Source organism: Pseudophryne corroboree, chromosome 1 (genome assembly GCF_028390025.1).
Source record: "Pseudophryne corroboree isolate aPseCor3 chromosome 1, aPseCor3.hap2, whole genome shotgun sequence".
Taxonomy (NCBI): Eukaryota; Metazoa; Chordata; class Amphibia; order Anura; family Myobatrachidae; genus Pseudophryne; species Pseudophryne corroboree.
The window spans coordinates 694,841,862-694,855,682 of record NC_086444.1 but is presented as its reverse complement, the minus strand read 5'-3'; the positions used below and the strand labels follow the sequence as shown (position 1 = coordinate 694,855,682).

At 48.1% G+C, this 13,821-nt stretch overlaps 1 protein-coding gene across 3 annotated transcripts in view; it reads right to left on the bottom strand.

Moving 5' to 3' along the window:
- The window catches only part of AP3D1 (adaptor related protein complex 3 subunit delta 1), a 560,201-nt gene that overhangs the window by 459,951 nt on the left and 86,429 nt on the right, over positions 1-13,821 (bottom strand). The window lies entirely within an intron of this gene.

Here is a 13,821-nt window from a genome sequence, read left to right as displayed (position 1 = left end):
TATACATTGGGGCAACTCTCCGTTCTGGAGAAGATTGTTCCAATAAAATCTGTGATGTGTGAGCTCCCCATACTGGCAATCCCGATCAAAAAGCGATAGGCCGACCGGTTCGCTGACTGTGGGCACTGGCGGCTCTGGAATCCAGTTTTCCGGTAATAGCGAGGAGAAATGTCCTGATTGGTGGCACTACCCATTTTGAAACATGGCGCATAGTGCCGTAATTAGCTCACTCCCAGGCTACATTTTGAATGTCAAGAAGGCAGCTAACTGCGCCATCGCCCGACCTCCTTGGGTTGGCTAATATTAGGTAGTCAGACAATGTAGGAGTAGCTGACAAGTGGTCCTGAAGATAAGATGACTTCGGCGTCCTGGGTAGGCAATGGTCAATGTGAGATAGCACACTGGCCGCCTCCACCTAGGTGAAGGTGACACAGGAAGCAGACGTAAGTTCTAGGGGAGGGCAGAGGCCACTTAAAATAACTCAAAGGCCCTTAAGTGAAAAATTTCTGTACAATAAAGATTTTACACATTTTTATTTTATTTTTATATTTCCATTACAGGGGGATTTCAGGTGCCAGCGGGCCCTTAAGTAGTGTTCACTCTAGGCTGTTTTAGCAGGGCGCAGCGCCCTGCCTGTTTTTTAGAAGGCAAAACCCGCCCTGCCCCTTTTGCGGCACCCTGCTAGAACAGCCGCCTGATTCCTGCCCTCCCGGCGTGTATAGATGCCGTGCGCATGCGCGCGGCATCCATTCACGCATTGGGAGAGAGTTGGGGGAAGCCCAGCACAGACGGAGGTGCTGGGCACGCCCCCAACAGTGACGTCGCCGGCCACAGACGCTCTCTATAGTAGCGTCTGTGGGCCGCACCGCCCCCTAAAATGAAGTGGGCGTGACCACGCCCCCTAATTTGCGTGGCCGAGCCCACGTTTCGGCCGCGCGCGCACACATATGCCCCCGGAGTCCGGCGCCATGCCCCTTTTCACTCCTAGAGTGAACACTACTTAAGTCCGGGCATGCTTGCACTTGTAGTTCTCAAAGTGCCTGGATGCTGTGTCATGCTTGCTGGGACCTGTAGTCCCTTGTAATGGACAATATTACTTATGTGAGATGTCAACCTTGCACTCACCTGCCAGGCCTTGGAGAGGGCAGGCCCTCAACTTCCAGAAAAAAACCTGGCCTAGGTGGGGGGGGGGGGGGGGGGAATGATGCTTTGGCTCGGGGACCCCATCAAGTTTGTCCCCTTGCTGTGGCATTATGGGGCCTGACAGAGTGCAGGCACTGCTGGAAACAAGTAGATATTACATATAAAAGTGTCTTTAAAAAAAATAAGATTTTACTTACCGGTAAATCTATTTCTCGTAGTCCGTAGTGGATGCTGGGGACTCCATAAGGACCATGGGGAATAGACGGGCTCCGCAGGAGACAGGGCACTTTAAAAAAGAATTAGGACTACTGGTGTGCACTGGCTCCTCCCTCTATGTCCCTCCTCCAGACCTCAGTTAAGGAAACTGTGCCCGGAACAGCTGACAGTACAAGGAAAGGATTTTGGAATCCAGGGTAAGACTCATACCAGCCACACCAATCACACCGTATAACTCGTGATAAACTTACCCAGTTAACAGTATGAACAACAACAGAGCATCAGACAAACCTGATGCAACCATAACATAACCCTTATTTAAGCAATAACTATATACAAGTATGCAGAAGAAGTCCGCACTTGGGACGGGTGCCCAGCATCCACTACGGACTACGAGAAATAGATTTACCGGTAAGTAAAATCTTATTTTCTCTAACGTCCTAGTGGATGCTGGTGACTCCGTAAGGACCATGGGGATTATACCAAAGCTCCCAAACGGGCGGGAGAGTGCGGATAACTCTGCAGCACCGAATGAGCAAACACAAGGTCCTCCTCAGCCAGGGTATCAAACTTGTAGAACTTTGCAAAGGTGTTTGAACCTGACCAAGTAGCCGCTCGGCAAAGCTGTAATGCCGAGACCCCTCAGGCAGCCGCCCAAGAAGAGCCCACCTTCCTTGTGGAGTGGGCTTTTACTGATTTTGGAAGCGGCAATCCAGCCGCAGAATGAGCCTGCTGGATCGTGTTACAGATCCAGCGAGCAATAGTTTGCTTTGAAGCAGTAGCACCCAGCTTGTTGGATGCATACAGGATAAACAGCGACTCCGTTTTCCTGACTCTAGCCGTTCTGGCTACATAAACCTTCAAAGCCCTGACTACATCTAGTAACTCGGAATCCTCCAAGTCACGAGTAGCCACAGGCACCACAATATGTTGGTTCATATGAAAAGATGACACCACATTTGGCAGAAATTGCGGACGAGTCCGCAATTCTGCCCTGTCCATATGGAAAACCAAATAGGGGCTTTTATGTGACAAAGCCGCCAATTCTGACACACGCCTAGCCGAAGCCAAGGCTAATAGCATGACCACCTTTCACGTGAGATTTTAACTCCACGGTTTTAAGCGGCTCAAACCAGTGTGATTTCAGGAAACTCAACACCACGTAAAGATCCCAAGGTGCCACTGGAGGCACAAACGGGGCTGAATATGCAGCACTCCCTTTACAGACGTCTGAACTTCAGGTAGAGAAGCTAGCTCTTTTTGAAAGAAAAGGGATAGGGCCGAAATCTGGACCTTAATGGAACCCAATTTTAGGCCCAAAGTCACTCCCGACTGTAGGAAGTGAAGGAAACGGCCCAGCTGGAATTCCTCTGTAGGGGCATTCCTAGCCTCACACCAAGCAACATATTTTCGCCGTATACAGTGATAACGTTTAGCAGTCACGTCCTTCCTAGCCTTTATCAGCGTAGGAATAACCTCATCCGGAATGCCTTTTTCTGCTAGGATCCGGCGTTCAACCGCCATGCCGTCAAACGCAGCCGCGGTAAGTCTCGGAATAGACAGGGCCCCTGTTGCCACAAGTCCTGTCTGAGCATTTCTTGCAGATCTGGATACCAAGTCCTTCTTGGCCAATCCGGAACAATGAGTATTGTTCTCACTCCTCTTTTTCTTATGATTCTCAGCACCTTGGGTATGAGAGGAAGAGGAGGAAAATAGGATTTTGGTACCTACCAGGTAAATCCTTTTCTTTGAATCCATAGGGGGCACTGGAGTACTCTTGGGATATGGACGGCTTCCACCGGAAGAAGGCACTGAATAAATTAATTTTTGAGACTACTCCTCCCCTCCATATCCTGCAGCACTTCAGTGTTTTTTACTGAGCCGAACAGGATCGATAGAGAGATTGACAAAAGGAGAATTACATATAGTCTCACAGACAACAATAAAGTTGACACAACGTAACAGACAACTAAACAGTTGACACCATAACTGATTAACCCTTGTTAAATTTAAACCAGTCGTGAAAGTGTGTTACCATAAGAACCACTGGACTCCTAAAACAGGTAAACTGCTCTGGGTGGGCGTCCAGTGCCCCCTATGGATTCAAAGAAAAGGATTTACCTGGTAGGTACCAAAATCCTATTTTCTTTTTCATCCACTAGGGGTCACTGGAGTACTCTTGGGATGTACCAAAGTCTCCTCCGTGGCGGGAGAGCTGTTTGGCACCTGTAACACTAAACGGCCAAAGCTAGATGCTGCTGCCGCGAACGTATCAAACTTGTAAAAGCGCACAAACGTGTGCACTGACGACCAAGTAGCCGCACGGCAAAGCTGTGTCGTAGAAGCCCCACGACTCGCTGCCCATGACGTCCCCACAGAACGTGTGGAATGAGCTGTTACTGAAGTAGGTGGCTGTAACTTAGCATAAAGGTAAGCCTGACGTATAGTCAGTTTGATCCATCTGGATAAGGTCTGCTTAGAGGCTGGCCAACCCCTCTTAGCTGCGTCATAGAGAACAAACAACGTATCTGTCTTACGCACAGTAGACGTTCGGGAAACATAGATACGCAATGCGCGAACCACATCCAACGTTCCAGAGTCTCCTGTTAACACAGGAACTACTATTGGTTGATTGATGTGAAAAGACGACACTACCTTTGGTAGAAAAGCGGGATTCGTCCGAAGTTCCGCTCTGTCATCATGAAAAATTAAATACGGTGACTTGCATGACAAGGCACCCAAATCTGAAACACGCTTAGCCGAAGCTAAGGCTAAAAGAAAAATCGTTTTCCAAGTGAGAAATTTAATATCCACTTGTTGTAAGGGTTCAAAGTAATCGGACTGTAAGAAATCTAAAACCAGATTCAAGTCCCATGGTGCTGTAGGTGGAATGAAAGGAGGCTGTATCCTCTTTACACCCTGTAGAAACGTATGTATTGACTGCAACGAGGCCAATTTCCTTTGAAAATAAATTGACAACGCAGATACCTGCACCTTTAATGTGGAAAGACGTAGTCCTCCATCTAACCCCATTTGTAAAAATAACAAAAGACGGGATAATTTAAAAGACGATGTCGAAAATTTCCGAGCTTCACACCAACCTATATAAGTACGCCAAATTCTATAATAATGAGCTGCCGTAACCGGCTTCCTAGCTCGTACCATGGTTGGTATAACAGACTCAGGAATGCCCTCTTTCCTTAAGATGGCCTTTTCAACAGCCACCCCGTCAAACGCAGCCGCGCTAAATCGGGGTAAAGGAACGGACCCTGTTGTAACAGGTCCGGACGTAGTGGGAGTGGCCACGGATCGTCTGCGAGTAACCCGAGGAGATCCGAGAACCAAGCCCTCCGAGGCCAATGAGGCGCTATTAGAATGACTGTGACGAACCCTCTCTTGATCCGTTTTAGCACCAACGGGAGCAGCGGAAACGGTGGAAACAGATACACAAGGCTGTATGGCCACGTGGCTGTGAGAGCATCCACCGCCACTGCCCCTGGATCTCTTGTTCTGGACACATATCTTGACACCTGATGATTGTGGCGGGATGCCATTAGATCCACCTGAGGGTAACCCCACTTCTGGATCAACATCTGAAATACTTCTGGATTCAATGCCCACTCTCCTGGATGAAAATCCCGACGACTGAGAAAATCTGCCTCCCAGTTGTCCACTCCAGGAATGAACACTGCCGATAATATCACCTGGTGATATTCGGCCCATCTGAGGATCCGAGCTACTTCCCGCATAGCCATGCGGCTTCTCGTTCCTCCTTGTTTGTTTATATATGCGACTGCCGTCGCGTTGTCTGACTGCACCTGAACAGTCTGAAAACGAAACATGTACACCGCTTGTCTTAGAGCATTGTAAATCGCCCTGAGTTCCAGAACATTTATGGATAGCGATCTTTCGTGATCCGCCCAGAGGCCCTGGAGCCGATAACTCTGAACTACAGCTCCCCAACCTCTGAGACTTGCGTCTGTTGTCAGAATTATCCAATTCGCGACGCCGAATCGTCTCCCTGCAGATAGATTGTGTATTTTTAACCACCAGAGAAGAGACACCCTGACTTGTGGTGACAACCTCACCCTGTGGTGCAGCTGCAGATGTGATCCCGACCACTGTGCTAACACCTCCAGTTGAAACGGACGTGAGTGAAATCTTCCGAACTGAAGTGCTTCGAAAGCCGCCACCATTGTGCCTAGAAGGCGAATGCACAAATGTACTGAGACTGTGCGTGGCTTGAGCACTAATTGCACCAGATGACGAATGCCCTGTACTTTCTGTTGTGGCAGGTAAACCCTTTGTTTTACTGTATCGAGAATCATCCCTAGGAATTGAAGTCGCTGACACGGAATTAGATGTGATTTCTTTAAACTGACTATCCAACCGTGCTGAACTAGTACATTGTACGTTAGTAAGGCATGTTGGAGAAGCAATTGTTGAGACGGAGCCTTTATGAGTAGATCGTCTAAATACGGAACAATTATTACCCCTAGGGACCTGAGATGAGCTGTCATCACGGACATTACCTTGGTGAATACCCGAGGCGCTGATGAGAGGCCAAACGGTAGAGCCTGAAATTGGTAATGGTCTCGTCTTATCGCAAACCTTAAGAAACTCTGGTGAGGTGGCCAAATCGGAATGTGCAAATACGCATCCTTGAGATCTAGTGCAATCATGAATTCCTGTGGCTCTAACCCTGCAATTACTGACCTGAGAGATTCCATCTTGAATCTGTGGTAAGTGACGTAATGATTGAGACCTTTTAGGTTCAATATTGGCCTGACTGAGCCATCTGGTTTTGGTACCAGAAACAGACTGGAATAATAACCCTGCCCCTGTTCCTGCACAGGGACCGGAATTATCACTGCAGCATTCAGCAGAGACTGAATGGCAACCTGCAGAACTGCTTTCTTGTCGTCCGACACAGGCAGTCCTGTCGTGAAAAATCTTCCTGTCGGAAGATAATCGAACTCTATTTTGTAACCCTCTAATACTAAATTGCGGATCCACCCATCTGTGGACGTCTGCAGCCACGCCCCCTGAAAGCTCTGAAGGCGTGCTCCCACAATTGGAGATCCGAGATGGGCTGGGAGCCCGTCATGCCACTGGTTTGTTAGTGGTCTTGGTGTCTTGACGACGTGCATTGGATTGTCGGGCACTACGTCCCCGACCTCTTCTGCCCGGCGTGACTGCTCCTCCCTGCCCACGAAAGGGCTGAGTTCTAAAGGATTTGAACGCCGGACCAGAATATTTCCGTTTAGGTATAGTTGTAGGCGATGGAAGAAAAACAGACTTCCCTCCAGTAGCCTCAGAAATCCATTTGTCCAATTCAGGACCAAAAAGTTTCTCGCCATCATAAGGCAATGCCTCTATACCTTTTTTAACCTCCGTCTCCGCCTGCCACGAACGCAGCCAAAGTGCTCGTCGTACTGTGACTAGCGATGAGGACAGGCGAGAAGTAAGCTGACAGACGTCAGTAGAAGCTGTACATAGATATTCAGCAGCTTCCCAGATTTGATCCGCGAGAAGTATAAGATGATCATCTTGCAGAGCCGACCTGAGCTCTTTTATCCATACCATTAAAGCTTTAGTAACCCAAATGCCAACCAACCCAGGTCTTAACAGCACTCCAGTTGCTGTGTACATGGACCTTAGCATAGCCTCTATTTTACGATCTGCAGGGTCTTTAAGCGTAGTAGCAGTTGGGACTGGTATGGTTAACTTCCTCGTAAGTTTAGATACGGATGAATCCACCAAAGGTGGGTTCTCCCATGTAGCTGTCATGGCCTCTGGAAACGGGTAACTCGATTTAAATCTACGAGGAATAGAAAACCGTTTGTCCGGATTTTTCCGTGACTCCAGTAACATTTTATTAAGAGATTCCGAGATAGGGAAACACATCGGAGATCTCTGTCGTTTAGTAAAGACTACCTCATCATTCGTCAGTGGCTCCTCAGTTTCCGTAAACTCCAGCGACTGACGAACTGCTCTGATGAGATTGTCAATACCTGGGCTGTCAAAGTCGTCACCTTCTGACTGTTGTTCTATTTCGCCCTCCTCGTACTCCTGTTCAGTGAGGTCTAGTATCCCAGAGACAGGAAAATTAGTAGGAAAAGGAAACTTATCTTTTCCACTCAAGGTGGACTTATGACCAGTTTGAGACTCCCCAGGTAACTCAAATGGTCTCATCTTAAACTCAGATCTTGCCGCCTCTCTTTCTTCACGAGAGGCGGCCAGTTCTGATTGTAAACCAACTAATACATCTGCAAGTAAAGCCCATGGCGGGTCCTGAGATGCCTTTACTTCTGGAATGGAAATCGTATTTATGGCTGTATTAACAACACATGCTGTACATGTGGTGGATCCATCAGGCAACACACTCTTACAGACATGACATGACAAATGTTTCTTAGATTTTGCTGGTGTCTTACTCATTATGAAGACAGACAATACAAACTCCACACAGACAGACTGCACGACTCAGTAATAACACCAAAGTTCCTGGTATATATCTAGGCAAGTGCAGTGCCTGCCAGAAATACGAAAACTGACCCCAAAATTCCTCTAGTACCACTCTTAGCCGAGATGTAAAAATAGGAAACCTGGAACAGACAGGAGAACATTAAACATACTAAGCACCAAGTCTTTCCTAAAAGCTTGACACTGCCAAATACTGTTAAAGTCTCCCCCCACTCCCACGACCTCCGTGTACAGCACCGGGTCTGGGCCTGTGGAAGTTTTGCAAAGGGCCGTGTGAGCGGCCTGTCTATAGACCCCGGACAACGGAACTCCTCGGCTGCTGCGGGCGGATGGCGGAAGCAGAGAGCGTGCTGCATGGAGCCGTGGAGCGGCCCATGCACACGTGCTCCCGCCCGCCACACACAGCATAACGGCGTGTCTGTGTAGCCAAGCAGCGCTGCTGCTGCGCAGGGAGCAGCGGTCTTTTAGGATGCTGGGAGCCGGAGAGTGAGAGCGCGCCGCATGGACCGTGAAGCGGCCCATGTACACGCGCTCCGGGCAGCGGTGAGTACCCAACAATCCCCAACAGTGGAGCGGCAGCAAGCGCTGACCGCCCCAACCCAACATACCTGGACCGTGACAAAAGTCTATGACGGGGCCTTCATCCAAGCTCCGTCCAGCTTTCCTGCAGGCAGCCTGCAAGTGGAGTGAGGGAGCTCTTTACAGAGAGGTCCGACACTCACGGCTACTCAGCCGCTTCCACTGTCCCTGACCCACGCCTGTTAGAAGGGGGGAAAGGACGTGGAAATTGAAGAAAAAAAAAACTTAGAAAAAAAATCCAATACTTTGTGGATGAGCTCCACTATGCCTTCTAACTGTGTCGAGCACAGAAAAAACACTGAAGTGCTGCAGGATATGGAGGGGAGGAGTAGTCTCAAAAATTAATTTATTCAGTGCCTTCTTCCGGTGGAAGCCGTCCATATCCCAAGAGTACTCCAGTGACCCCTAGTGGATGAAAAAGAAACACATAAACCGACTGGAACATCCACGGTGTCACCAGTGCGTCTACAGTTATCGCCTGAGGGTCTCTTGACCTGGCGCAATACCTCTGTAGCTTTTTGATGAGGCGGGATGCCATCATGTCCACCTGTGGCAGTTCCCACCGACCTACAATCTGCGCGAAGACTTCTTGATGAAGTCCCCACTCTCCCGGGTGGAGGTCGTGCCTGCTGATGAAGTCTGCTTCCCAGTTGTCCACTCCCGGAATAAACACTGCTGACAGTGCTCGTACGTGATTCTCCGCCCATCGAAGAACTCTGGTGGCTTCCGCCATCGCCACCCCGCTCCTTGTGCCGCCATGGCGGTTTACATGATCCACTGCGGTGATGTTGTCTGATTGAATCAGCACCGATTGGTTGCGAAGCAGGGTCTCCGCTGGACTTAGGGCGTTGTATATTGCCAGGATATTGATGTGAAGGCAAGACTCCTGACTTGACCACAGCCCTTGGAAACTTCTTCCCTGAGTGACTGCCCCCCACCCTCGGAGGCTTGCATCCGTGGTCACCAGGACCCAGTCCTGAATGCCGAACCTGCGGCCATCGAGAAAGGGAGTACTCTGCAGCCACCACAGAAGAGACACCCTGGCCCTGGGGGATAGGGTGATCAGCCGATGCATCTGTAGATGCGATCCGGACCACTTGTCCAACAGATCCCATTGAAAAGGTCCTCGCATGGAACCTGCCGAAGGGAATGGCCTCGTATGACGCCACCATCTTTCCCAGAACTCTCGTGCAGTGATGCACAGACACCTGTTTTGGTTTTAAGAGGTCTCTGACCAGTGTCTTGAGATCCCGAGCCTTTTCCGTCGGGAGAAAACCTTCTTCCGGTCTTCCAGAATCATGCCCAGGAAGGGCAGACGCGTCGTAGGAATCAGCTGCGACTTTGGAATATTCAGAATCCAGCCGTGCTGTTGTACCACTTCCCGAGAGCGTGCTACACGGATCAGCAACTGCTCTCTAGACCTCGACTTTATGAGGAGATCGTCCTAGTATGGGATAATTGTGACTGCTTGCTTTCGCAGGAGCACCATCATTACCGCCATTACCGTGGTAAATATTCTCGGTGCCGTGGACAAACCAAACGGCAACATCTGGAATTGGTAATGACAATCCTGTACCACAAATCTGAGGTACTCCTGATGAGGTGGATAAACGGGGACATGAAGGTAAGCATCCTTTATGTCCAGAGACACCATAAAATCCCCCTCCCTTGCGATGACCGCTCTGAGCGATTCCATCTTGAACTTTTCAAGTATATGTTCAGGGATTTTAAATTCAATATGGGTCTGACCGAACCATCTGGTTTCGGGACTACAACATGGTCGAATAATAACCCCCCTCCTTGTTGAAGGAGGGGAACCTTGACCACCACCTTTTGAAGATACAATTTGTGAATTGCAGTTAACACAGTTTCCCTCTCGGGGGGGAAGCCGGCAGGGCCGTCAGTGAGGAGGCATCTTCTCAAAGTCCAGCTTGTATCCCTGAGACACAATATTAATTGCCCAGGGATCTAACAGGGAGTGAACCCACTTGTGGCTGAACTTACGAAAGCGTGCCCCCACCGGGCCTAGCTCCGCCTGTGGAGCCCCAGCGACATGCGGTGGATTTTCGTAGAGGCCGGTGAGGACTTCTGTTCCTGGGAACTAGCTGTGTTGTGCAGCTGGTTTCCTTTGCCCCCGCCTCTGGCAAGAAAGGACGCACCTCAGACTTTCTGGTTTCTTTGTTCGAAAGGCTGCATTTGATAATGACGTGCTTTCCTAGGCTGTGCAGGAATATAAGGCAAAATATCAGAATTACCAGCTATAGCTGTGGAGACCAGGTCCGAGAACCCTTCTCCACACCATCCTCAGCCTTCCATATGCCTCTTAAGTCGGCATCATCTGTCCATTGCATATTCTACAGGATACGTCAAGCAGAAATCGACATCGCTTTGCCTCTATGACCCAGTATACTCATATCTCTTTGGGCATGTTTTATGATATATATCTCTTAAGACAGCATCTTTAATACATATATACATACATATACATATACATATATATATATATATATATATATATATATATATATATACACACACACACACACACACATACATACTAGGGTCTCAATTTCTGCTGATAAGGTACCTGTCCACGCCGCCACAGCGCTATAAACCCATGCCGACACAATCGCCAGTATGAGTAGTGTACCAAAATGTGCACGCTATCTGCAGGATCCCTGAGAATAGCTAGGGCTACCTTTTGGGCAAACGTGACACCCTAGGGGAAGATTCCCATCACATCCTGGCCCTAGTGGGGAAAGGATACTGCCTGAGAATTCTTTGTGGGAAGCTGCAGTCTCTTGTCTGGAGATTCCCGCTCTTTTCCTCATGAGAGGAGGGAAATTTACCTCAGCTTTCTTCCCCTTAAAATGTGTACCCTTGTGTCAGGGACAGGTGAGTCATCAGTGATATGCAAATCATCTTTATTACAATAATCATATATTGAATACTTTTCTGCCATTTTGGCTGTAACTTTGCATTATCGTAGTCAACACAGGAGTCAAACCCCGTGTTGATATCAGTGTCTATTATTTTGGATAGTGAGCATTGTGAGACTCTGAAGGTGTCTGCGCCATAGGGACAGACATGGATAGATTTCCTGTCTGTTCTCTAATCTTTTGTGCAATAAATTCACCTTAGCACTTACACATATCCAAACAGGTGTCGGCGTTGTCGACGGAGAGACCCTCTCACACACATATTAGCTCCATCTCCTCCTAAGGGGAGCCTTTTACCTCAGACATGTCGACACACACGTACCGACACACCACACACACAGGGGATGCTCTATTTGAAGACCGTTCCCCCACAAGGCCCTTTGGAGAGACAGAGAGTATGCCAGCACACACCCCAGCGCTATATGACCCAGGAATCACACAGTAACTTAGTGTTAACCCAGTAGCTGCTGTATACATTGTTTTTACGCCAAATTTATGTGCCCCCCCCCCCCCCCCCTCTCTTTTTCACCCTCTTCTATCGTGCTTCTGCAGGGGAGAGCCTGGGGAGCTTCCTCTCAGCGGAGCTGTGGAGAGAAAATGGCGCTGGCGAGTGCTGAGGAAGAAGCCCCGCCCCTTTAGCGGCGGGCTTCTGTCCCGCGATTTTGTGTAAAATAATGGCGGGGGCTCATGCATATATACAGTGCCCAACTGTATATATGCCCACTTTGCCAAGAGTTCTTTAATTGCTGCCCAGGGCGCCCCCCCCTGCGCCCTGCACCCTACAGTGACCGGAGTGTGTGGGTGTAATGTGGGAGCAATGGCGCACAGCTGCAGTGCTGTGTGCTACCTCATATGAAGACAGGAGTCTTCTGCCGCCGATTTTGAAGTCTTCTTGCTTCTCTCTCCGGCTTCTGCCTTCTGGCTCTGCGAGGGGGACGGTGGCGCGGCTCCGGGACCGGACGACCAAGGGTGAGTTCCTGTGTTCGAGCGAATGGTGTCCAGTAGCCTAAGAAGCACGACCTATCCGCAGTTAGTAGGTTTGCTTCTCTCCCCTCAGTCCCACATAGCAGAGAGTCTGTTGCCAGCAGATCTCTCTGAAAATAAAAAACCTAACAAAATACTTTCTTATTAGCAAGCTCAGGAGAGCTCACTAAAGTGCACCCAGCTCTGTCCGGGCACAGATTCTAACTGAGGTCTGGAGGAGGGACATAGAGGGAGGAGCCAGTGCACACCAGTATTCCTAATTCTTTCTTAAAGTGCCCTGTCTCCTGCGGAGCCCGTTTATTCCCCATGGTCCTTATGGAGTCCCCAGCATCCACTAGGACGTTAGAGAAATGTGTGTGTGTCCAGACAGTTTACATTGTCCCCACCCAGCTACTTGTACTTCTTAATGCCACCCAGCAAAAGTTTTAGTGGGGAAGACTACAGGCACCTATGATTTAGTTATACAGGTTGAGTATCCCTTATCCAAAATGTTTGGGACCAGAGGTATTTTGGATATGGGATTTTTCCGTATTTTGGAATAATTGCATCCCATAATGAGATATCATGGTGATGGGACCTAAATCTAAGCACAGAATGCATTTATGTTACATATACACCTTATACACACAGCCTGAAGGTAATTTTAGACAATATTTTTTAGAACTTTGTGCATTAAACAAAGTGTATCTACATTCACACAATTAATTTATGTTTCATATACACCTTATACACACAGCCTGAAGGTCATTTAATACAATATGTTTTATAACTTTGTGTATTAAACAAAGTTTGTGAACATTGAGCCATCAAAAAACAAAGGTTTCACTATCTCACTCAAAAAAGTCCGTATTTCGGAATATTCCGTATTTCGGAATATTTGGATATGGGATACTCAACCTGTATTATGTACAGTTTAGATATATACCCCTATTTCCATTACGGTGTTTATTTGCACTAAAACTACTACCAGCACAAAAGACATGTAATGCTTTTTCTATTTGGACATAGGCAAGAAGGAATTAGATCTTCGTGCTCTATATTGGGTGACATTTGTTCTCTAAAGGATGGTAAGCAGTCATGAAATATTCAAACCAAATTCTAGTCGTTCTAACCAGCACAGGGAGAAAGGAACGGAACTGTGAAACAACCATTGCACAGAGGAGTTACAGAAAAACATTTCCCTTTGTCAAATTTACATTACAGAAGCTATAAATGAAGCACCCGCACTTATACATATGATTACACAAAACTGAAGAAGCCTGCAGAGGAATAAGACATCAAAATGATGGCGAATAAACCCTTGAGCTATGTAATTTACAGTAACTATTACATTTCATATTTAATAAAGAATGTTTAGTGTACAGGGTAAAGGGAGGTGGGATAGGAACCTGAGCACTGGTTAGGTAACAAAGTGTATAAGAAAATAAGATTTTACTTACCGATAAATCTATTTCTCGTAGTCCGTAGTGGATGC